The sequence below is a fragment of the Lissotriton helveticus genome, chromosome 1_1 (assembly GCF_964261635.1).
Source record: "Lissotriton helveticus chromosome 1_1, aLisHel1.1, whole genome shotgun sequence".
Taxonomy (NCBI): Eukaryota; Metazoa; Chordata; class Amphibia; order Caudata; family Salamandridae; genus Lissotriton; species Lissotriton helveticus.
The window spans coordinates 324,718,830-324,733,940 of NC_136057.1; positions in this window are offsets into that span (position 1 = coordinate 324,718,830).

Here is a 15,111-nt window from a genome sequence, read left to right on the forward strand (position 1 = left end):
GCTAGCCTTACTATCCTTCACCTCCTGCTCTAGCTTAACTATTTGTTTTTCGATACCTTTAAGTCTTGCTTCCATGGGGGCCAAGATAGATCTCATTAAAGACCCCAATTTATTTAATAGGGAGTTCTCATCGATTTCAACCCCACCTGAGGAATTATTCAAATTAGTTTTTTCGCCAGCTGCTGGTACCGCAGCCTGGCTTAAGCCTTCCGAAGATGTATAATCAGGGCCCACTTGCTGTTTACAGTGACCACCCTTTTCATGTGTGAGTGGTATTGTATGATTACTATTGGCCTTTGTGAGTTTAGGTTTTTTGTTTCTTCCAGCAGTGGTCATTGACGGCTTACTTTTTGGTATGGAGCCTTCTCTTCTCCCACGTAACTGTCTATTATTCCCTTCCCTTGGAGGAGTCTCCTCAATTACCACCTGTACATCAACTGCGTCTACTAGTGTTTGCGTGTTAGGCATTGGTAATGAGCATAAAGAACCCTGAGAACTAGAGGGACTATGTATAAGAACCTCGGTATCTACAATATTATCTCTGTTAATGGGTTCGGGTGTGAGTGCGTTTGCAAAACGGCCCATTGACGATCTTTTAGCTAAGATTAAATCTTGCGAGACCCGCCTTTCCATCAAGGTTATCCCTTGGTCTATTACAGAGTTTGTTTTTATAATAAAATCGTATAATGTCCCCATTAGCAGAGACCCCTCCGTAGTCTTATTCCTCCTTTTCCGTGCAGGCATTACTGTGTTCTATGGATCAGGAAGTATCCACTTACACAAGTTCCAAGAGCCCTGGTTTCCGAAATGGAGGGATAACAGGAGTAAGTGGGGTAGCCCAGTCCAGTCTCATCTGGTCTCTAACGGGCTACAACAGGCCCGCCCTTGGCCCGGGCTTCGCCCGGCGTACGCCCGCGCGCGTCCCGCGGGTGTGGGCGTGACTAAGTAAAGAGGCGGGGCGGGAAGAGGACCCAGGTGCGGCCGGTCACTCGCCGCTATGATCCCTGGTCCTCGCAGTCCCGCAGGTCCGGTGTTCAGCCCCAAGTCGGCGTGGAACCGCGTTCAAAAAGGTGGCAGGTAAACCAAAGTTCTGGCAGCAAAAGATCTGTGAGTTCGAGCGGCTACCGCGGAGCGGGGTCCGCAAGGCGCTTTAAAGTGCAGAGAGGCGGGCGGGAAGAGAACCCAGGTGCGGCCGGTCACTCGCCGCTGTGATCCCGGGTCCTCGCAGTCCCGCAGGTCCGGTGTTCAGCCCCAAGTCGGCGTGGAACCGCGTTAAAAAAGGTGGCAGGTAAACCAAAGTTCTGGCAGCAAAAGATCTGTGAGTTCGAGCGGCACCTGCGGAGCGGGGACCGCGAGGCGCTTTAAAGTGCAGAGAGGCAGGGCAGGAAGAGGACCCAGGTGTGGCCGGTCACTCGCCGCTATGATCCCTGGTCCTCGCAGTCCTGCAGGTCTGGTGTCCAGCCCCAAGTCGGCGTGGAACCGCGTTCAAAAAGATGGCAGGTAAACCAAAGTTCTGGCAGCAAAAGGTCTGTGAGGTCGAGTGGCACCTGAATCTAAAACATGGTATTGAGAGTACGATTAAGCCTGTTTGGACACATGTTTACTTCTGTAAACTAGGGGCTTATGTAGAATCCTCTTGCACCGCCAGTAGGTCACTTTTTCCCATGTTCCCATGTTAAAAGTGACGCACCGGCAGGGAAAGGGGCTTGTAAATAAGCCCCTAGGGCTTTGGGCATTGGTCTCCAGCGTGTCGCTTGTTTTGCATGTGCCACCACAGACGGCTGTTAGCCAGTTCACGTTCATTTCTCTCTCACAGGCAGCCCAACTGAGGTGTTTATGGTTTGGGGTGGACAGCAAAACACACAAGATGATGGACGGAATGTTCCACAATGGCAAAACATTCACCACCAGTCACAGATCTGGGTTTAATCCATCGTTATTTTGCTCACCAAGCCACCCCAGTTCAGACATGGCCATATGCAAATCAGGCTTGACCCTGCCTCATGGGAACAGTCCAGCCTGAACTGCCAAGCCATGTCTTTCCTGGACCGGAATCAAGCATTTTAGGACCGGTTTCTGGCTATCAGCCGTCTTCAGCCAGGATAGCTTAACTCCAGTGGGTAGTGAGCAAGGGACCCACATCTGGGCATACCCTTCCCACATAGGATGAACAGCAAAACACACAAGATGATGGACGGAATGTTGCACAATGGCAAAACATTCACCCCAGATCTGGGTTTAATCCATCGTTTTTTTGCTCACCAAGCCACCCCAGTTCAGACATGGCCATATGCAAATCAGTCTTAACCCTGTGCCTCATGGGAACAGTCCAGCCCGAACTTGGGGTGGGCCTTTCTTGGTTTGTCTGATTACCTACAGTCCAGCCTTCCATGAAGAGATTGCTTGCGTTTTCTTCGCTGATGAGGGAAGACAGTGGAAAAAGACAATTGTATTTTCCTCTTGGGATTGTATTTCGGGTGGATACTTTGTCTTCTTGCAGACCACTCATTTTATGAGTATTACTAGTCCCCCGACCCCTCACCTCCCCTCCCCTCTCCGATTACTCATTTTATGAATATACCCGAACCCTCCACAGGCGCTAGAATGGATCTGGAATACGAGCAAAAGCTCCGCAGCACCGCCAGGCGGCTCCATGCTGCTCGAACCTAGTCAGCTTGCTTGTCATCAAATGGCACGCCCATTAAGGCATCTTGAACTTCTCCAGAAATACCTGTGAAATGCATACATGTGTGCCTGAAGAAGGTGAAAGCGTAGCCATTAAAAGGGCCATCATGTCAGTCGAGGTAAGGCCTTATTTATGAATTTGTTTCGAGGTATCCATACTATTAATCACTAGTTTGAAAATGTTTGACCTGATCTGGAAGGCTAACAATAGTCAAGGAGGCATATGGCGTTCACAGAGCCTGCAGTCACACTGCTCAAAGCAAATCAACCTTTTGCAGAGGATGATAGAACACCAAGCTGCCTGGAGTATGGGCCTATGGTAGACAAGCACATATGCCAGGGGTCGTTTTACTTCGAAACGGATTTCTCATAGGCAGCCAGCATTGGTTTCAGTGATGCCGCTTTGAACACTAGAAGGATCCAGGGATAGATGGCCCTCAGATTTCTGGCAGAATTTAGGAATTAGGACCTACAGACTAAACATCACCTCAAAGCTCCTCTGCTGCGTTACCCACAACTGAAGAGACGAGACATGACGACTTCTTCGGAAGGATGGCTCAAATGATATGTCATACCACCTTCCAGCTTGTGTCATGGCCACTGGCATTTCAGAGGTTCTAGTTGAGCCCAGTGTGAGGAAACATGCTTTTTGCAGGTGCACCCCCACATTTTGCCTTCATTTGGACTACTAGGCTCTAGTGTAATGGCTCTGAAACGCCTGAGACCAGCAAATCAGGACTCTGTGCGTGTGCTCTGACCTTTAAAAAGGTGCATGTTTAATTGGCTTATCACTAACGTGACTAACTTGTAAGTCCCTAGAATATGGTACCCAGGGCCTGTAAGTTAAAGTATCGTTCATGGACTGCAGCACTAGTTGTGCCACCATAATTGAAGCATGGCATAAGCAGGATTCCTAGCCCGCCATTGCTGGTTGTCTACTTTGCCATTGCCATAACAAAGCCCAACTCTTTCTTTTTAATATTTGTATTCATCCTAAGGCAGGACTACTGAGCCCTAAATGCATGGTGCATTTTATTAAAAGGTTTTACCTGTAGTGTCATGTTTTAAGGTGCTAAAAGTAAAACCCACAATTGTCGTTTTTACTGTTTAAAAGGCTAATAACTCCATTTGTGAGTGCAGAGTTACAAGCGGACATCTCAGCCGTACTAACTTCTGAACGGGACAAGTAAAATTGGTACTTCAAGGTACCAAAAGACTCAGTACATTAAATCAAATTTAATGTAAACCCACCATTGTCGTTTTTACTGTTGAAAGTCTAATTGTTGCATTGGTGAGTGCAGAGTTGCAGGCTGGCATCTCAGCTGAACTAACTTCTGAATGGGACTAGTAAAGTTGGTACTTCAAGGTACCAAAGAATCAGTATATTAAATCGAATTTAATGTAATTGGTGGGCAAAGTGCAACTTCAGTCAGTTGCCACTTTGTTGCCCAAGGTTTCCAGTGCCTGTTTATAGTTGCACACACAGGTCTGTCCTCAAGACAGCCTTCTGGCCTCCTCACGAGACACAGGAGCAACTCCCAGGGAAGCCTAGTAAAGGCCTGCCAGGGGGGAGATGCTATCTCCTCCTGGCAGGACAAGCCACACAGAGTTGAGCAAAAAAGGCGAGCTTCAAAGGGGAAGCTGCCTTTGAAAGCCAAATCTTGGGAGTGGTTAAAACCGAGCATTCTGGGTTAGCTAGATGCTACATTTCATAGGAAGTTATCATCAGGTAATGGGGATCCAAGTAGCTCATTGGCTACTGATTACAACTTTCTCTCCAAGCACATTCTGGGCAAAAAAGAGACACTCCTGGCACCCAAACTCAGATCTTGACTGAACTGGAGAAGAGGACCGGAGAAGGACTGCCCTGCTTGGACCTGGCAAAGAGAGGCTGCACCAAAGTTGGACTGCACCAGCTCTTCCTTGGTTTAACAAAGAGAGGACTGTGCCTGCGGTGTCCTGCTCAGGGAGTAGTTGTCCCCCGAGCCCACACAGAAGCAGAGACTCCATGAATCAATTGGCAGACTTCCTATTCCAGTACCAGTTCCACAAATATTGGAGAAGCCTGGCTGGGCATGTTGGTAGCCCAGATCACCGGATAATTGTTGGCCCCCGCTGTGCAGCCTAGGAGACCAAGTCCCAGTGCTTAAAAGTCACACCTAAGTCTGCTGGAACCAGGAGAATCGTTGGAGTGCAGTTTGATCACTCAGAAGGAGAGTTTTGCTAGAGGAGGGGGAACACTAGTTTTGTTGTTTTCCAGATGCCAGTAGTATAAAACTTTATAAATAAATAAATAAATAAATAAATACAGTGGCAACTGGGATTGTGTTGGCCCAAAGAGTACTTGAAGAGACATTGAACCCTGTGGGCAAAGTCACCTCACCAGGACCATAGATCGAGGAGTAGCCCCTGGAAATCCGCAATCGACCGCACAGCATCCTTCAACATCCTATATCCCTTGCATCAGGACCACTCCATGGAAGTCAATAGCAAGTTGCCATTACCACTGTAACTGGACTTCAGTCTGCTGGAAAAAAGATGGCAAGCAAACAAGAACGACACCAACTGAGATGCCTACACATCAGCACTCAACGACTACCACCGCCAGCTCAAAGCTCCAAAAAAAGAGGCCCTGACATGCCAGATCGAAAGCAACACCAACAATCCAAGAGACTCTTTACCATCAACAGAGAATTCACCTGCCCTTCAGCCACAGAAAACGCGATCACTCCCTCACAAGAACTCTGCGACACTTTGACAACCACTTCCACCTCAGGATAGCAACCATCTACACAAACTTTGATCCACAACCCCGACATCCTCTGCAACCCATCATCCACTGCAACCCATCATCCACAACAACCAACCATCCGTTCACTGCATGGGAACAACTCAGTACATCACCAGCTACCACCCTAATAAACTCCATCCACTCAGGATCACCCTCCGATCCGTACCCCCATCAACTCTTCAATCTATGAAGCAACAAAATCAGCCACTAGCTCACCACCATGCTAAACACCTACATGACTACAGCCACCTTCCCCTCAGCATGGAAACAAGTGAACATTAGACCCTTCCTCAAGAAACCTTCGGCAGATCCTAGAGAGCTCCTGAACTGCCGTCACAAATCCCTCCCCCGTTCCCCGCCAAAGTCCTGGAGAAGGTCCAGGAACCCCAACGCATAAATCATCTGGAAAGAAACAGACTGCTGGACCTATTCCAATCGGGTTTCAGAGCCAAGCACAGCACTGAGACAGCCTACATCCCAGCAACAGACGACATCTGAGCCCTACTTGACAGAAGAGAAACAGCGGTCCTCATCCTCCTGGACCTCTCTGCCGTTTTCAACACTGTCTCCCACCACACACTCATTGATCGACTTTGCCAAATTGGAATCAATGATGATGCGCTCAGATGGCTGGCATCCTTCCTCATGGGATGCACCCAGAGAGTCCACTTCCCTCCTTTCACCTCTCAACCAAAGCACACCATCTGATGAGTACCCCAAGGCTCGTCGCTCAGCCCTAGCCTCTTCAGCATCTACATAACACAACTCGCAGACATTGTCAGATCACACAATGTCAATATCCACTCTTACGCCGACGGCACTCAGCTCCTCCTCTCACTCACAGTGAACCCCACTCTGACATAGAGCATTTTCCACAACTGCATGAAGAACTTCGCAACATTTATGACAGACAACTGCCATAAACTCAACACAGACAAAACAGAAGTCCTGATCTTTGGCAGAAACAATGTCCTTTGGAACGACTCCTGGTCCTTGGTACAACTGATGTAAAACGTAAAGCCCTTTTGATGTCCAACCTATGGAGTCTCTCTGCCTCTTTCGAGGGGTGAGGATGGGCAGAGAATGCAAGGAGGGTGATAGATTTAGGAACGTGGAAAGTGTTCACAATGTTTGGCAAGAAGGGTGCCAGAGTCCTAAGCACCAGTTTGTTTGGAAAAAATGTGGTGTAGAGCAGCTGCACCGAAAGTGTAAAGTTGACTCATGCAGCGAGCTGAAGCGAGTGCAATGAGGAAAACAGTCTTTAAGTTTAGAAGACTCAATGAGCAGCTGTACATCAGCTCAAAGGGAGTACACACGAGAAACGTCAAGGCCAAGGTATGTTGCCACTGTGGCATCACAACATTTTTGGGAGGGAGCATTTGCTTCTTACCTTTAAGAGACCGCAACATAACGACATAACAAGGGATTTAAACTAAGATGGTTGTTCCAGTAAACTCAATAAGGATGAAAGGGCCAACAAATAACATTTCATAGTGCCTACTGCAAGACCTTTCTAGGCCAAATACAAAATAAACAATAAAACATCTGACAGTCTAGCTTGTAAAGGACTCCATGAGAGGCTGAAAATCTGTCCCAGTGTCTGGTATAAATCGACTTCATGGAAGGGCATCTGCCAGCCAGGATGACATCCAAAACTTTGGGTGACAGATTAAATGATGCAACGGCCACCACTCAGTCTTGGTGAGTGGAGGTGTAGATTGAGCAGGTGAAGTTGAAGGACCCTGCCCTGCTGCAGTGACAGAAAATCCTCCCAAATTTCTAGCCTGATCAAGAGCAGCAACTCGAGCCAAGAAGTTCCGGGTGCCACCATCATTTGGCCCAATCTGGAGCCATGAGAATGTCTTGGCCTGGATTTTCATGATCTTTTTCAGATCTCAGGAGAGGCAGGGGCAGGAATGGGTAGAGGAGTCTTCTGTTCCATACCAGCCAGAAGGGATCTCCTAGCGAGTCTCTTTGCAGAAACACCAACACGCAAAACCTTTGTTACTGCACCTTCTAGACAGTGAAAAAAGGATCCAGCCAGGCTTCTCCTCACTGCCAAAAGATGCCTTGCACCACCTCAGAATATAGGCACAATTAATGGTCCCACACGCACGGCCGGCTGAACTTGCCTGCCCTGGCATTCAAGGATCCTGCCAGGTGGCTCACGATCAGGGAAATGTCCTGACACTCCAGCCCACTCCAAAGGTGCAGAACCTCTTGGCACAGGATCCAAGACCCCACTCTGTGCAGGTTGTTGCAGTACCACATAGCAGTTCTGTCTGTGAGAACCTGCACCAGACTTCACTGATGGATGGCAGGGAGGCCCTCAGAGCCAGACATATGACCCAAAGCTCCAGCAGATTGATATGAAGCTGGGTTTCTGCAGGGAACCAGAGTCCGCTGATCTTTATCTCCCCCCTATGACCTTCTCAATCTAGAATTGATACATCCATCACCACCATCAGCTGTGATTGGGGAAGGAAAGGGGCCTGCCGCTTGACCAACTGTGGCCGAGCAGCAACCACTGCAGATCATGTGCAGTTTCTCGGATATGTTAATGGCCTGTGACAGGTTTGCTTGGTGCTGGCTCCATTATAACTACAGATTCCATTATAGAGCCCACACATGCCAGCTGGCATAGTTGGCAAAGGGGAAGCAGGAAGCTAACATGCCAAGAAGCCTCAAGATACTCTCACTGAGATCCAGGGCGGAGGCTGAAACATTGGGATCATAGCCTGAATGTCCTGGACTGATTGCAATGGAGAAAAAGCCCTGAACTGCACTGTATCCAGGGCAGCTTCGATGAAAGGAAGCCTCTGTGAAGGAAAGCTGGTGAAACTTTGGCCAATTGATTTTGAACCCCAAAAATGTCAGGAGGATCGTCGTCATCTGTAGGCAGTCTACAACTGACAGCGGCGAACCTACCTTCAACAGCTAGTCATCGAGGTAGGGGAAAACTACTTTACTGGCCCTCCAAAGATGGGCGGTGACCATTGCCATCACTTTTGGGAACACTCGAGGGCCATTGATGAAGCCAAAAGGGAGCACAGCAAAGTGTGAATACTCCTGCCTTACTGTAGGTATGCAGGAATACAGAACAGGTATATGGAAATATGCATCCTTCAGGTCCAAGAAAACCATCCAGTAGCTCAGGTCAAGGACAGACAGAATCTGGAATAATGAGCATTTTTTAATTGAAGGCCTGTAGATGGCAAAGATATAAAAGGGCCTAAAGGGAGGAGGAGGAGTGGGAGGCTTGATGGAGCAGAAAGGGGTCAGGCGTAGCCATGCTGAATGATTTAGAGGACCTATCTGTCATATATGATGGGATTGCTACCCTGGGAGACAGTGCTAGACGTTGCCTCCAATAGGGTGTTTGTGTGTCACTAATGGCAACCGTAAGTGGCATGTGTACTGTTACCACAAGGGAAGGGGACTGGGAAGGCCGGTGCCCCTGGTGGCCTGCGAAGCGACTCCCAGATCCACATCTCCAGCCTTGAAAGAACTGGGTTGATTGTAGCAGAGGCTGTGGAGATGGGTGTTGCCTATATGCCAACCAGTTTGAGTAACCTCGAAATTTCCTAAACTGGTGAGCAAATTGCTAGATAGGGGCCACAAAACCCAGAGTGTGGGATTATTTTCTTTGAATCAGCTTTTTTGCAGAACACACTTGAACCATCGACACCCAAATCCATGTTAGAGGCAGGTACGTCTCTAGAGAACCCTGTGGAGTGTATCCATGCATGGCGGCAGAGTATTGCACTGGTACCAACTTCTCTTCCTAGACAATCAGTACTATCAAGGCCAGCATAAATCACATATCTGGCCTCATCGTGACCATCCTGAATGCTTTGATCGATTGAGGCACAAAGTTCTTCGGGGAGTGCTGGCCATGTCCCTGAGACCATGTGTTTATTAGCCCAATAAACTAACTTCACCATTCAATGATCTCAGGACTAGGCTTGTTTTCCAAAAACCTCCATCTTCTTAGACTCCCCAACCGAGAAGTCTTGGGGAATTAATTGGGGCTCACCTTGCTGGTTGAAGCCTGATTTCCAGACTTTCTGGACTAGCGGGTTTGGCAAGGAAATCGAGATCACCAGGTGCAAGTCTGTGCCATCTGGCCACGTGCCTATTCACCGGTGGATAAGAACAGGGCTTTGACCAAGTGCGAATTCAGGTGTCAGTAAGGGCTTCTTTTAAAGGGCTCAGATGTGGCTGACCCAGGCTGTAAGATTTATGTAAGGGCATTTATATAAACCTTAATACAGGGCAGTTGTAGGTCCAAGACCTCAGCTGTTTGTCTCTATTATCACTTCAAACAAAGCACTCTCTTCTGCTGGAGTTCAAAATGGTAAGTCCAACCATGTAGCAGGGGAAGTATCAAGCCCATATCATGGGGGTAAATAATCCACATTTCCACCATCATCGTCATCACCATCATCATCATCGTTTGGTGGCAATCAGAGACAAAAGCATAACAAAGCCTTCGAGCACACATTCGCTCTAGTGGGAGCGCAGGATTAGAATCTGCTTTATGTAGTTGGCTTCCAATATCGGAACCAGCAGTGGATCCTCCTCCAGCAACAGCGGTGTTAGCACTGTTATGTTAGGTGTATTTGTAAAGCACACTATCACCCTTTAGAGTACTCTGGTGCAGAGCAGGTGTGTGAGTCTAGCCTGACCTGTGGTAGGTTGGTTAATAAAAAGCCAGGTCTTCAGCTTCTTGGTGATTTGTAAAAAGAGACGAGAAGGCTCTTGTGTGGATTGGGAGGCCGTCCACACTGTAGGAGTTGTAAGGAAAAGCCGTCCTGGTCTGGTTCTGTTTATGCATGGGATGTGTGTAAGTAGGAGTTTTGAAGAGCGGAGATCTGGGTGGAAGGAGATGCGACTCTTCAAGTAGGTGGGCCGTAAGTAGCGTAGCGCCTTGAATGTTTATGAAGAGATTGAAATTAGCTTGTTTGTGACTCAGGGGCCAGTGGAGCTCTCTGAGGTGTAATGTGAGCTCTGTGTGGGAGGTTGCGGATGAGACTGGCTGCCCAGTTCTGGATGGTTTGTAGTCTACTAGTGAGTTGCTTGGTGATCCTGGTGCAGAGGGTGTTCCCGTAGTCTGACTTGCTGATGAAAAGGGTATGAGTGACTGTTTTTATAGTGTTACTTGTGAGCCATTTGTAGATCTCCTTCGGCATCTTCAGGGTCTGTAAGTAGGATGCAGTAAAACTGTTGATTTGTGCGGTCATGTCTTGTTTGCCGTCAATGATTATTCCAAGGTTCCTGGTGTGGGTGATGGGTGCGGGTCGGAATTCAGCCGGCCACCATTTGGAGTCCCATGGTGAGGTGTTCTTGCCGAAGACCATTACTTCTCTCTTGTCTGTGTTGAGCCTAAGACAGCTGGCTTTCATCCTTATCGACTTCTGTCATGCAGGCAGGGAACCTGTTTCTTGTGTTGGGTTCTTGTCCAGGAGGGAAAGTAGGAGGTGCATTTTGTCAGTGTAAGAGAGGATGTTGATGTTGTGTATGCGGATGATGTTCACCAGAGAGATCATGTATTCATTGAAGAGGGTAGGGCTTAACGATAAACCTTAAGGCACTCCGCTAATATCTTGCTAGAGGGGGTCAGCACCCTCGATTTGAAGTAAGACTTATATGAGGCCTGCAACTTCTTCTTGTCGACAGCAGCTTACAGCTACGCTTCTGGTGCAAAAGCACTTGTTGCCCGGCTTAGAGTCATGCCACAATGGAAAATGGAAGCAGATCTCCTGCTGAGCTTCGAAAGTCACGGAAAGAAACTGAAGGCTGCACATAGAGCTTTGAATCTCGTGCACAGCCACATGGCGCCACCTAGTTGCACATGGGAGGATTGCTGAGAAAGCTTCCAGACCCATGCTGGCACCAGGTAAATATTCTAAAGGTAAACAAACAATCTGCAGTGTGAATTATCTATCTGGCTCTAGACACTACATACAGATGTTGAGGGGATCCAAAAATAAAATCTTATTTCAACATAGTCAAGAGGGTTTGAATTTTAGAGGTGTGAATTGTCCACTGCTCTGGCTCCATATTGTTGACTGTTACTGTAATGGGCTCCCACCTCAATCTGGAAGACAATAGGGACCAGCATATGGCCAGACTTTGATCAACCACAATTCTACCACTACAACACTGACCGTCAACAGGAAATGGACCAAATAAACCAGTCCCACCCCATACAAATGATCTTGGTTCACCTGACTAATAAGTTAGCCAGAGTGAGGTGGCATTAAAAAAATTGCAAAGTGCATAGCTCATGAATCAAACAGAATTACAAAGTGTGCAAGGGAAATCATTACTTATTTTCTTAAAATTTGGGGGGAATACGGAATATAAGATTTCTCACAGGAACGTATGTCTTAAATTTGTCCATGAGCAACTTGGGAGCTGTACAATGAAACATTCTATACATCATGCATGATTTTTTGAAGAAATTTTTTTTCATTGGTAGCCAATGTAGTTGTTGAATATGGCAGGAGATAAAGTAAAACATTTTAAGGTTAAATGCGTATCTTACAAACTCATTTTTTATTTTTTATAGGCAATTTATGGGTTTCTTGGGAAGGCCTAAATAAGGAGTTGCCATAGCCTAAACATGACCGTACAAAGGTATTAGCAACTATGATCTTTTGGGCAAAGGAGAGAAAGGCATGAACATGGGTCTGTTGAAAACAGCTTTGGTCGGGGTTAGAGATGTGTTTCTCCAGATTCAGCTCTGAATCCAGCATGACTCCCAAATTTCACACAGAGGGTACTGGACATGTTTAGTATTTAATTTGAGTGGGCCATAAGAAGTCGTCCCAGATATCTCTCCTACTAAAGATGGGCAAGATCTCAAATTTCGAAAGGTTACAATGAAGATAGTTTTGTCCATTGCAGGAAGATTTAGTCTTCAAGGTTGCCGATACATCTGTAGTGGGATTAGAGGGTCATCGTTGAGACTGACGAGAATTTGTGTATTGTCAGAATAGAGATAAGCTGTCATGTTAAACTGATAGAGTTGAGTAACACATAGTGATTTTTTTTTTTTTTTTTTTAACAATGGGGGAGAAAGTGCAAACCCCTGGGTCCTCCCCATTGGAGATGGATGGGGGATAAAGCACAGGAACCAATTGTACTAGTTGAATTCTGTTGGATTCTAACCATGAAAACACCATCTCTTATGTAGAAGCACTTGAATTTTTGCAAGAGTATCAAATTATCAATAGCATTAAAAGCAGTGGTATCAAAAATCCAGCAGTCTTGCTGCTCCTGAACATCTGTTATGCGCAATCATCCTTACATCATCAATAGCGTAGGTTATGATAGATTCGGTTCCAAATCCAGTAAAAAACCCAACCTGTTCTGTAACCAGCATGTTATTTATAAAGTCCTGTCCAACATAATGTTGGAGTTATTTTGTGGAAACTCTGTAGTAGTTTAGCAATGTACAGGAGAAAGAAATTGGTGTACAGTTTTTTGGGGCTTCCAGATTAATATTAGCTTTTGTTTAGAATGGGTCAAATAATTGCCTCTTTGAGGGTAGACTCTTTCTTCTGCTAGACAGGAATTAATATTTTGGCAAACCGAAGGAGCAATAGAAGAACAGAAGGTTTTATGGCAAGAGGAAGGGAATATATCAAGAGGCAAGCCTGATGGTTTGCTAGCTGTTCAGAATTTTAGTCATTCCTCCGCAGGGTTATGAGAGCAGTTGAGGAGTGCAATCTGGTTGATCACCTTGCTGGTTCTGGAACAAAAATCGATGTTAAGGTTTTCTTTGTCATGGAAAGAGTGGGGTAGAGTCCCAGACCTTAAATCGCTGTTAGCAATTAAGGAATTAAACAGCAAATCAACATTGAATAAATCCTGGGAATGGTTTTTAGCGTGAAGAATTTTACTGGAATAGACATTTTTCTGACAAGATAAAATAGTCACGCATCTCTCCAAGATGACTCAATTTGTCCTAATAGTTATAGGCTTTGCCTCATATTCTTTCAAGTTTTTTCAAAAATGTATTTACTTCTCTAAAGGTGTCTCTATACCAAGGGTTAAAGGTTTTTTCTGTTTGTTACCAATTTAGTTTCTAGTTAGGCTGTTTGGTTGAGGGTCTCAATGAGAGTTGTGTAGAAATCTTGTAGGTTGCAGATATAAACATCACTATTGGCTTTATTTATTTTGAGTTCTTGTTAGCTCTATCCGTGAACTTGTCATTAAAAACTACTGGGATTACTGACTCGGATTACGACGGATTACTTCAATCCCACATAGGTCAACTTCACTTTTATTAGATGTGATAAAAATGAAAGTGTTTACTAAAATCACCTTACTTTCAACAATTTGTTTGCGGCTTGCTTGAGACTTTTCATTAGTCAAACATTCAAGTAGAGGACACATTTGTAATCATGCATTTGGAACGAATGGAATGCAAAATGCTGTCTTTCCCACCAATCTCAGCACCTTTTTCACAAGTTAGGACGTCTAGTACAGAGGAATCAATTTCTGAAGCAACAAATCCTTTCTACTGTCGGTAAACTTTGATCTTCACTAACTTGTGGTTCGATCCCAGAAAATCTTGTGTGTTCTCGGGTGTCAAATGTGAATTTTTGACACAAAGGGAAACTCTAGACTTTGTGTTTTGTGTATGCAGCGTGCATTTCTGAACTACATTCCAGATTACCGACCAGTCGCCCAGGTAAGGGAATATGGACAGTCTGGCAATGCAGATGTGCAGACACAATAGAAACATTTTATAAACACTCATGGTGCTGGCTTTATGCTGAAAGATAGTACTTTGAATTGGCAATGTATTGCACTTACGCAAAGCTCAAGTACTATGGAAGTCCTTGTAGTAATGGCATATGGAAATGTGCATCTTTCAGATTTAAAGATGTCATTTATTCTCCCTGTTGAAGCATTGAATGAACATCTGTAGTGTAGTCATCTTCCAGTCTGTACACATCACTTCAGGAGGCGAAAGTTCACAATTGGTCTCAGAGACCCGTCTTTTGTTTGAGTTATATATTGAATATACTCTTATACTTTTTGTTCTATAAGTGCATGTTTGGCTATTAGGAATGCCACCTCTTCCAATGTAAGGACAGAAGGTCTGTTTTGTTTATTATTCTTGTTACAAGGTGTAAATATAACTATTACATTTCTATGCAATATCTTTGCTGGTTTGTGGATAGAACCCATTTATCTATAGGCATTATTCCCTACCTCAGTGGAAAATCCCCGAACCCCCTCCTTTCCCTCCTTCCCCACCAATACCCACACTGGAATGGTATGATCTGGTGGAAGGTGAAGAGTGTCACTCTGAGGGAAGGGAACCTTTTTCCTGAGATCCTGGTGCCTTTAATCTGACCTTGTAACAAAATGACCCCGTTGGTGTTGTTGTGAAAAGGCTGTTGCAATACTTGGTTCTGTTGCAGCACCTCGTCCTAAAACCGGATATGTCTCGACATGCATAACTTCTCGGCAAATACATTTGTATTAATTTGCCTACATGCTTTCTCAGCAACATATAGGGTGCGCCAAATTCCTTGCACTATCATTATCTGCTGGATAGTTTCTTGTGCTTTCTTTTTATGCTGTTCTGGTATATGATGTGGTATATATCGTCC